At 48.4% G+C, this 10585-nt stretch overlaps 1 pseudogene; it reads right to left on the reverse strand.

Annotated features, from left to right (window-relative positions):
- Positions 1 to 7151: 7151 nt before the first annotated feature.
- LOC140633124 (glyceraldehyde-3-phosphate dehydrogenase-like) lies at positions 7152 to 9215 on the reverse strand (annotated as a pseudogene).
- Between the last annotated feature and the right edge of the window lie 1370 nt (positions 9216 to 10585).

Below are 10585 nucleotides of genomic sequence, written 5' to 3' on the forward strand. Positions count from 1 at the left end.
GGGTAGGACTGCCTCAGCCAGTTGCATCCATGTCCGCTGGGTCCCCGCCACTCTGCATGACAATGCACCTGCTTGCCCCCCCCCCCAAACAAACCCATGGTGGAAGAGCTTTCACCCATCCATGTCTGCAGCAAGAGGGGCCAGTGCAGTGGAACTCACCCCCCAGAGGCAAGAAGAGCCAAGAGAGGCCTCCCTCATCCATTCCACACCCCAACTCCAGGACCACTGAAGGGGTGGCCTTCCTCAGAAGAAGTGCTCCTTCCACATACCTATTTAGCTCCTCAACAGAATAGCTCTTACAGGTAAGTTGCTGGAAAAGCTTGCTTCCTACAGAAAGGAAAAGACACAGAGCCCTGAGTTCAGAACAGTTCCCCCAGAATATTCTATGAGGTCGGGTTATAAAAATGCCATCAGTTTTCACACTGAAGTGCTACTTGCTTGAATGATCACCTCACCAGTCGGTGCAAACATACTATTAGGAGAGGAAGAAGGAAGCAGAGAGGGATGGAGAGTGGACAGGAGAGAGGGAGCTGGGGCAAGTGGTGGGAGTCCCTTCCCAGCCCCTGGGTGCTCTATCTGCCCTACAGATAGAGCACCTATCTGTGGTGCTCCGACTTTTCTGGCCTCAAGACGGGCCTTGGCAGGCTTCCATACCCAGAAGCCGCCTGCACAAGCCTCACCCTGTTGGCCCGCAACCCTTCTAGAAGATTCCTTCCCCCTGAGAATCCTGCTTTTCCCCCCAGTGCTGTTCCAGCCCTTCTGAAAAGGTCATCTTGGTTCAGCCTGAGACACAATGGGCTAGTCTGCCTCCAACTCGAGCCATTGGGGCAGAAAGATGCAACGAAAGATTTACTTTATCTCGTTATTGAACTAATGAATTCCACTGGACGCAAGGACAAGATGAGCCTTTTTTCTAATCAGTGTAGAGGGTGTCTCCTCGGCCCGGCAGTCCGGTGGGGTCGGAAGCATCCGTCTGGCCTGCTACTCAGGGGCCCGCCGGTCCAGCAGCACCCCGTGCCCCACAGCGGCCCTATAGGCTATCGTCCAAACCGGAACCCACTTGAACGTGGAAAGTCAGTGTCCCTCGAGATGCCAGGACAAGCACCGCGGCCCGAGCGGCCCCGACGGACCCGAGCGGTCCGCGTCCCCACGGTGCTGCTCACGGGGCAGCCCCCAGAAGCACGCGTCCTCCGCAGGCCTCCTCGGGAATGCGGGGCGGGACGAGGCCAGGCCGCAAGCGCAGCCGCCGCGGGTGGGGAGCGGCTCCGGGAACAAAGGCAGGCTTCCCGTGGCCACAGCGAACACGGCTTGTTTGCGGCCTTGCGCGCCGCCCTCACGGCGACCTCGCCGCTTGCGGGACGACACCCGCGCTGCTCCCCGAGCCGCCCGAGGGCCCCGGCCCCAGCGGGGCACCGGGTGCTTCCACCGGACGGGCGGGCTCCGGGGCCGCCTGCCCGCTCGCTCCGCCTCTGCTCCCCGCAAGCCCCTGGGGGCGCCCTGGACCCGGTGGGTCCCCACGCGCTGCCACCGGCCGCCTCCTCCGTCTTCCCACGCTCCCACCTCTTGTCGCTCCGGGGCTGCCCACGCTGGGCACGTTGCTCGCTCCGCGCCGCCGCCCCGCCCCCCCCACCCCCGTGCAGGCTACTCTCCGCCCAGCGCCCCCTACATGTAAGTCGGGGGCACCCGGGCGGCCCAGCGGTCGAGCGTCTGACTTTGGCTCCGGCCGTGACCCCGGGTCCCGGATCCAGCTCCGCAGCGGGCTCCCGGCATGGGGCCTGCTTCTCCCTCTGCCTGTGTCTCTGCCTCTCTCTCTCTCTCTCTCACTCTCTCTCATAAATAAATAAATAAATAAATAAATAAATAAATAAATAAATAAATAAAAGCGTTTCCAAAATTTAAGATAAAAAAAATAAAATAAAACGTCAAGTCCAATCACATCACCGCTCTGACCAAAATTCTCCTCCAATGGGCCCGTTTCACTCAGAGTAAAAGCCGAAGTTCTTAGATGGGTACAAAGCCCCGCGAGCTCTGGGCCCCCACGCAGATCCAAACTCCCCTCCTGCCAGCACGGATCACTCTGCCCACCACATGCCACACCTGCCCTAGCCTGGGGACCTTCACTCCAGCTGCTCCTCTTCCTGACATCCCCAGATGTAACCACAGCTCACCCATTTCCTCGAAATCCTGTCATCCACATCACCTCTGGACAGTCAACCGCCCAACTCTAGTTAAAATAGCACCATTTCCACCACTACCCATGCATCTGGATTACACATCTGAATTTTCTTACTCATTCTGCTTTTCTTTATTCTTATGACCCAGCACCTCCTAACTCACCTGAGAATTCACTTCCCTGTTGTGTTTCTCATTCACTGTCTGTCTCTCTGTACAAGCATACATGCTCCATGGAGTCGGGTGATTTTTTTTGTTCACTAACATACACCAGGTACCTAGGCCATTTCCTGGCAAATGAGTAGATGCTTGATTAATATTTGTTGCAGGAATGAGCCAAAGAATGGCTCTCTTTACCAATAGATACCACAGCTAGTCACTGGAGCCCTGAAGCCACCCTGCCAGTGCTCCCATGACTCCCAGGGTCCCTGGTGAAAGCACCTCTTCTGGCTGATTCAGAGGTGTCTCTGAATCTCAGAGATGCTGCATAACTGAGGCTAAACTGGCATCATCAGTTAAAGTCTAAAGTGGAAGAAAGAGACACCTGGGAGACTCAGCGATTGAGCATCTGCCTTCCACTCAGGTCGTGATCCCAGGGTCCTGGGATTGAGTCCCACATCAGACTCCCTGCATGGAGCCTGCTTCTCCCTCTGCCTGTGTCTCTGCCTCTCTGTGTGTGTGTCTCTCATGAATAAATAAATAAAACCTTAAAAAAAAAAGGTGGAAGAAAATATGAGAAGAGGCCAGGAGAATGCCCTGGGTGTAGCCTCTTCATTGCGCCTCCACATCAGAGAAACCCTGGTACTGTAAAGCAGCATGGGCCAGTTCAAAGCCCTGGATTAAACTCCCTGCTCACCTCACTACTACTTGGGCAAGTGAATGACATCCACCCACAGGGTTGTCCTGTGGTCACACGGAATATTTTGTGCAATAACCTAATATATGGTAGGAACCTGATAAATGATTGAACTTCAGTATCTGCCTTTAAATAAAAAAAGATTTATTTATTTTTTTAAACGAGTTTTTTTCTTTTAAGATCTTATTTATTTATTCATGAGAGACACACAGAGAGAGAGGCAGAGACACAGGCAGAGGGAGAAGCAGGCTCCATGCAGGGAGCCTGACGTGGGACTTGATCCCAGGTCTCTAGGATCATGCCCTGGGCTGAAGGTGGCACTAAACCTCTGAGCCACCTGGGCTGCCCTTATTTTTATTTTAGAGAGAGTGGGAAGAGGAGGGAGAGAGAGAGAATCTCAAGCAGACTCCACAGGGAACCCCATGAGGGGCTCAATGGCAGGACCCTGAGATCATGACCTGGGCCAAAATCAAGAGTCAGGAGCTTAACCGACTGAGCCACCCAGGTGCCTTTTTGGTCTGAGAAGCACAGATGTGTTTGCCATTACAATTTGGTTCAGCATTTTCAAGGCTCGTTACTGTTGCCTGGGCACCACCAGCTTGGCTGGTAGCTGTCTCATGTAAATAATGCCTAATAGTCCTGGTTGTGTAAACTGAACTGGCCAGGAACAGAAAGCTGGAAGATAAGAGAAATGTAGCACATGAAACAGTCATTTGTATAAATAAATAAATAAATAAATAAATAAATAAATAAATAAATAACTGGCTAGTTAATTATGCTAATTATCTCCATGCTTTCTCACTCCGTAAGTTAGAATGGCCTAAATAAAGATCCAATACAGAGTAAGACACACATTCCTGGTTCAAATTAAACATCCTTGAAGATTAACTGCTATATCTAACTCATATTCTTTTTTCTTTTCGGGAAGATTTTTCAATTTTCTTCCTTGTCAGTTTAAAAAAACCTTTATTTTCAGAGCAGCCGCTAGTACACCTTGCAGCTTTGCAAAGATAGTAGCTACACCCTAGCTACCGTTCAACTCACTAACTAGTCTCCCTCTTTGGAAAAGAGAAGAATGCTATTCCCATCAGATTTGGGTTTTCCCCCTGAATCCTGCTTCCTTTTGTCCCCCTCTGTGATCTGACCCAAAAAGCAAAGATCAGAACCAAGCAGGCTGGGGATCCCTGGGTGGCTCAGCGGTTTAGCACCTGCCTTTGGCTCAGGGCGTGATCCTGGATCAAGTCCCACATCAGGCTCCCTGCACAGAGCCTGCTCCTCCCTCTGCCTGTGTCTCTGCCTCTCTCTGTGTCTCTCATGAATAAATAAATAAATACAATCTTAAAAAAAAAAAAAAAAAAGAACCAAGCAGGCCTATCCCAACACTGTCACCCCTCCCCAGGGGTGTCTTTTTCCCCCTTTTATTTATTTTCCAATTTTTATTTTTTTAAAAGATTGTATTTATTTATTCATGAGAGACAGAGAGATAGAGGCAGAGACACAGGCAGAGGGGGAAGCAGGCTCCATGCAGGGAGCCTGATGCGGGAACTTGATCCCGGGTCTCCAGGATCATGCCCTGGACTGAAGGTGGCGCTAAACTGCTGAGCCACCCGGGCTGGCCCTTTTTCTCCCTTTTAATTTCCTGCCAACTCCTTAGAAACACAAACCTCACTATCTTAATAATGCCTACTTTTCACCAAATTATGTAGATCATAAATATCATTGAGTTAGTATCTTCTATGTGCTAAACACTGGATGAGGTGCTTTACTCTGAGAAGGGATTTGCCTGGGATGCCTAGGTGGCTCAGAGGTTGAGCATCTGCCTTTGGCTCAGGGTGTGATCCTGGGACCGGGGATTGAGTCTCACATCGGGCTCCCTGCATGGAGCCCACTTGTCCCTCTGCCTGTGTCTCTGTCTCTCTCATGAATAAATAAATAAAATCTTAAAAAAAAAAAGTGATTTGCCCAAAGTCTTGCAGCTAAAAACCAACAGAGTTGAGATTCGAACCCAGGTCCATTTGCTGTTCTCTTCACTGACCGTCCTGGCTGACATTTCAGTGGAGGTCAATGCCATCTTGCTCTGTGCTAGAAATCTAGCATGGAGAGAAAGCCCAGGCACCCACAGTCCAGCTGAGTTTAAGCTTGTCCCCTATATCATCTCATGGTACTGGCCTGCCTCAGTTTCTCTGTCTTCAACCCAGACCCTATTGAAAAGAGAGCCGAAGGGCTCCCTAAACTACATTGGGAGCTTTTTGCCAGTCAGTCCCTAGTGTAGGCCAATTGTTGAACTTGACCTCAGTCTCCTTGCCTGTGATCTAGTCATTTTTTCCTGCTTTATCCAGGCCTCCAGCCCACAGGACCAGTCCTGCTATTGGCTCCTGGTTGGTATCTTCCCATAGACCTGGATCACTGTCCACCTGGGCCGTCACCCACTTGGACCTTTGGCAGTGTCCAACCACTTGCCAATGGCACACTCATCTGATGGGGCACTTTTCCCTAGATACTCTTCTCCTCATCACAACTAGCCAGTTTCTTTCTCTTCCAAACCCATCTATGGAGCGTTAGTACCAGCACATTCTGCAGTCAAGCCTTTGCATGATGAGAGTGGGTGGTTAGTAGGCCTATGCCAACTGCAAGCCTTTGGATTTTTCAGAGTGGCTGGAAGAGGTTAGGCAGACAGGTTTCTGTAACAACCCGGCACATTCTTTCTGCAGGTCCAATATGGCTGCAACAAGTTACTCTTTGTTTTTTTCCTACATCCTAGGAACTACCCTAGACTATTCATCTCCAAGTGTACATCTGAGTGGTTTGTTCCTAAGGTCATCAGAACAGTGACCTCAAGGATGTTTTCAAGCTCCCAAAACTCTACCTCTATTATCTAACACCAAATTATAAACCTGCAGTCAAAGAAATAGCTAACAAGCAATGAACTACTATGCACAGGACAGGCACTTGGCAGGGTGCACATGTGAGAGTGGTAGTGGGCACTACACAGTAAACAGGACAGACATAGTCTCTGCCCTCGCAGAGCTCATTACTCAAGTCATGAGAAGGAAGCCATGAACACAGAAAAAATAAAATGGGAGAGCCTTTTCTAGGGCCCCCAGATGAATCATTGTAAACTTAGTGATAAGCACCATGAAGGAAGTATCCAGAATTGTGGCGTAAAGAGTGACTCATAAGGGAAGACTCCTTGGGAAGGTACCATTGAGAAACTGGATGGTGAGAAGGACCAGCAGCAGGAGAATCTGGAAGGGACCATTCCAGGCAGAGGAAACAACTAGAGACAGCAGAATGGATTTGGGGTAAGATGTGGCAATTGCATGGAGGGAGAGAGCACATCCTCAGCCCCAGCTGGAAGCCGGAGGAAAGGTGGTAAGGTTCATATAAATAGGCTGGAATCATAAGATTGATAAACCCCTGGCCAGGCTTATCAAAATGAAAAGGGAAAAGATCCAAATAAATAAAATCATGAATGAAAGAGGAATGATCAGAACCAACACCAAAGAAATACAATTTTGAGAACACATTCTGAGCAACTATATGCCAACAAACTAGGCAGCCTGGAAGAAATGGATCCCTTCCTACCGAAACTGAAACAGGAAGACACAGAAAACCTGAACAGACCCATAACCAGCAAGGAAACTGAGGCAGTCATCAAATATCTGCCAACAAACAAGAGTCCAGGCCCGGCTGGCTTTCCAGGAGAATCTACCACACATTCCAGGAAGAATTCACCTATTCTTCTGAAGTAGTTTATAAAAAAATAGAAATGGAAGGGAAACTTTCCAATGCTCTCTGTGAGGCCAGCATTACCCTGATCCCTAAACCAGACCAAGACCCCACCCAAAAGGAGAATTACAGTCCAATATCCCTGATGAACACGGATGCCAAAATTCTCACCAAGACCCTAGCTGGGAGGATTCAACAGTACATTAAAGTATTATTGGGCAACCCCGGTGGCCCAGCGGCTTAGCACCACCTCCGGCCCAGGGTGTGATCCTGGAGACCCGGGATCGAGTCCCATATCAGGCTCCCTGCATGGAGCCTGATTCTCCCTCTGCCTGTGTCTCTGCCTCTCTCTCTCTCTCTCTCTCTCTCTCTCTCTCTGTGTCTCTCATGAATAAATAAATAAAATCTTTAAAAAAAAAGATTATTCACCATGTCCAAATGGGATTTATGCCTGGGCTGCAAGGGTATTAGCATCCCCAGGTCAAACAACGTGATACAGTACAGTAATAAAAGAAAGGACAAGAACCAGAGGATCCTCTCAACAGATGCAGAAAAAGCATCTGACAAAGTGCAGCATCATTTCTTGATCAAGACTCTTCACAGCGCAGGGAGGAACATATCTCAATATCATAAAAGCCATCTACAAAAAGCCCACACCCAATGTCATTCTTAATGGGGAAAAACTGAGAGCTTTGTCGCTAAGGTCAGGAACACGACAGGGAGGTCCACTCTCACTACTGTTGTTCAATAGCCTCAGCAATTAGACAACAAAAAGAAATAAAAAGGCATCTGAATCAGGAAAGAAGTCAAACTCTCACTCTTCGCAGAGGACATGATGTCCTATGTGGAAAACCCAGAAGACTCCACCCCAACATTGCTAGGACTCATAGAGGAATTTAGCAAAGCAGCAGGATATGAAATACATGCACAGAAATCAGTTGATGGTACATGACAAGGTAGGGCTCCCAAGCCCCTCCCCTTCTTCAGGGAGTCTGGGATGGAAACTGGAGGTCAGGAGATTCTCAGTGTGTTGGGGGATAAGTTGGGGCAGGGACTCCCCAGCAGCTGAAGGTCTCTCTCTTCCTTCTCTTGCTGGGGCTGGTGGTCCAGGGGGCTCTTACTCCTTGGAGGCCATGTGGACCATGAGGTCCACCACCCAGTGCTATAGCCAAATTCATTGTCATGCCAGGAAATGAGCTTGACAAAGTGGTCATTGAGAGCAATGCCAGCCCTGGCATCGAAGGTGGAAGAGTGGGTGTCTATTAAAGTTGCAGGAGACAGGGACACCTGGGTGGCTTAGTGGTTGAGCATCCACCTTTGGCTCAGGTCGTGATCTTGGAGTCCTGGGATCAAGTTCCCACATCAGGTTCACTGCAGGGAGCCTGCTTCTCCCTCTACCTATGTCTCTGCCTCTCTCTCTGTGCCTAAAAGATTTTATTTATTTATTCATGAGAGGCAGAGACACAGGCAGAGGGAGAAGCAGGCTCCATGCAGGGAGCCCAACATGTGACTCGATCCTGGGTCTCCAGGATCACACCCTGGGCTGAAGGCAGTGCTAAACCGCTGAGCCACCAGGGCTGCCCAAAATCTTAAAAAAAAAAAAAAAAAAAAATCTTCAGGAGACAACCTTGTCCTCAGTGTATCCCAGGATCCCTTTGATGGGGCACTCTGATGCCTGCCTCACCACCTTCTTGATGTTATTGTATTTGGCAGCTTTCTCCAGGAGGCAGGTCAGATCCATGACTGACACGTTGGGAGTGGGGACACAAAAGGCCATGCCAGTGAGCTTCCCATTCAGCTCAAGGATGACCTTGCCCAGAGCCTTGGCGGCACCAATGGAAACAGGGATGATGTTCTGGGCAGCCCCTCGGCTCTCATGCCAGAGCTTCCCAGGGGGCCATCCATGATCTTCTGGGTGGCAGTGATGCCATGGATGGTGGTCATAAGTCCTTCCATGATGCTGAGGTTGTCATGGATGATCTTGGCCAGAGGAGCCAAGCCGTTTGTGGTACAGGAGACATTGCTGACAGTCTTGAGGGAGTTGTCATACTTCTCATGGCTCACGCCCATCACAAACATGCAAGCATCAGCAGAAGGGGCAGAGGGGACCCTCTTGGCCCTACCCTTCAAGTGAGCCTCAGCTTCCTCCATGGTGCCGAAGACCCCAGGGGACTCCACAACATACTCAGCACCGGCATCACCACATTTGATGTAGGCGGGATCTCAATCCTGGAAGATGGAGATGGATTTTCCATTGATGACAACTTTCCCATTCTCAGCTTTGACCATGCCATGGAATTTGCCATGGGTGGAATCATACTGGAACATGTACACCACGTAGTTGAGGTCAATGAAGGGGATCATTGTTGGTGACAATATCCACTTTGCCAGAGTTAAAAGCAGCACTGGTGGCTAGGCACCCGATATGGCCAAATCTGTTTACTCTGACATTCACCATCATGTATCAGGGATGTGTCTGGCACTGCACCGGAAGATGCAGCTGTCTGTTGAACAGAGAGGAGCAGAGAGCCATCGGTTGCATTTCTATACACTAACAATGAGACAGAGGAAAGAAAAATTAAAGAGTCGATCTCATTTACAATTGCACCAAAAACCATAAGATACCTAGGAATAAACCTAACCAAAGAGGCAAAGGATCTGTACTCTAAAAACTACAGAACACTTATGAAAAAAAATTGAGGAAGACACAAAGAAATGGAAAAATGTTCCATGCTCATGGATTGGAAGAACAAATATTGTTAAAATGTCTATGCTACCTCAAGCAATCTATACGTTCAATGCAATTCCTATCAAAATACCCTCACCTTTTTCTCATAGAGCTGGAATAAATAATCCTAAAATTTGTATGGAACCAGAAAAGACCCCCAAATAGTCAAAGGAATGTTGAAAAAGAAAACCAAAGCTGGGGGCATCACAATCCAGGATTTCAAGCTGTATCACAAAGCTGTGATCATTAAGACAGTGTGGTACTAGCATAAAAGCAGACACATAGATCAATGGAACAGAATAGAGAACCCAGAAGTGGACCCTCCACTCTATGGTCAACTCATCTTCAATAAAGCAGGAAAGAATATCCAATGGAAAAAAGACAGTCTCTTCAACAAATGGTGTTGGGAAAATTTGACAGCCACATGAAGAATAAAACTGGACCATTTCCTTACACTGTGCCCAAAAATAGATTCAAAATGGATGAAAGACCTAAATGTAAGATAGGAATGCATAAAAATCCTAGACGAGAACACAGGCAGCAACCTCTGTGACCTGGGCTGCAGCAACTTTTTGCTAGACACATCTCCAAAAGCAAGGGGTACAAAGACAAAAGTGACCTACTGGAACTTCATCAAGATAAAAAGCTTTTGCATAGCAAAGGAAATAGTTGACAAAGTCAAAAGACAACTGAGAGAATGGGAGAAGATATTTGCAAATGTCTCATCAGATAAAGGCCTAGTATGCAAAATCTATAAAGAACTAATCAAACTCCACACCCAAAGAACAAGTAATCCAATCAAGAAATGGGCAGAAGACATGAATAGATATCTCTCCAAAAAAGACATACACATGGCCAACAGACACAAGAAAACATGCTCAACATCACTTGGCATCAGGAAAACACAAATCAAAACCACAATGAGATACCACCTCACACCTTTCAGAATGGCTAAAATTAACAAGTCAGGAAAGGACAAATGTTGGCGGGGACGTGGAGAAGGAAGAACCCTCTTACACTGTTGGTGGGAATGCAAACTGGTGCAGCCACTCTGGAAAACAGTATGGAGGTTCCTCAAAAGTTAAAAACAGAGCTACCCT

The sequence above is a fragment of the Canis lupus genome, chromosome 5 (assembly GCF_048164855.1).
Source record: "Canis lupus baileyi chromosome 5, mCanLup2.hap1, whole genome shotgun sequence".
In the NCBI taxonomy this organism is placed as follows: domain Eukaryota; kingdom Metazoa; phylum Chordata; class Mammalia; order Carnivora; family Canidae; genus Canis; species Canis lupus.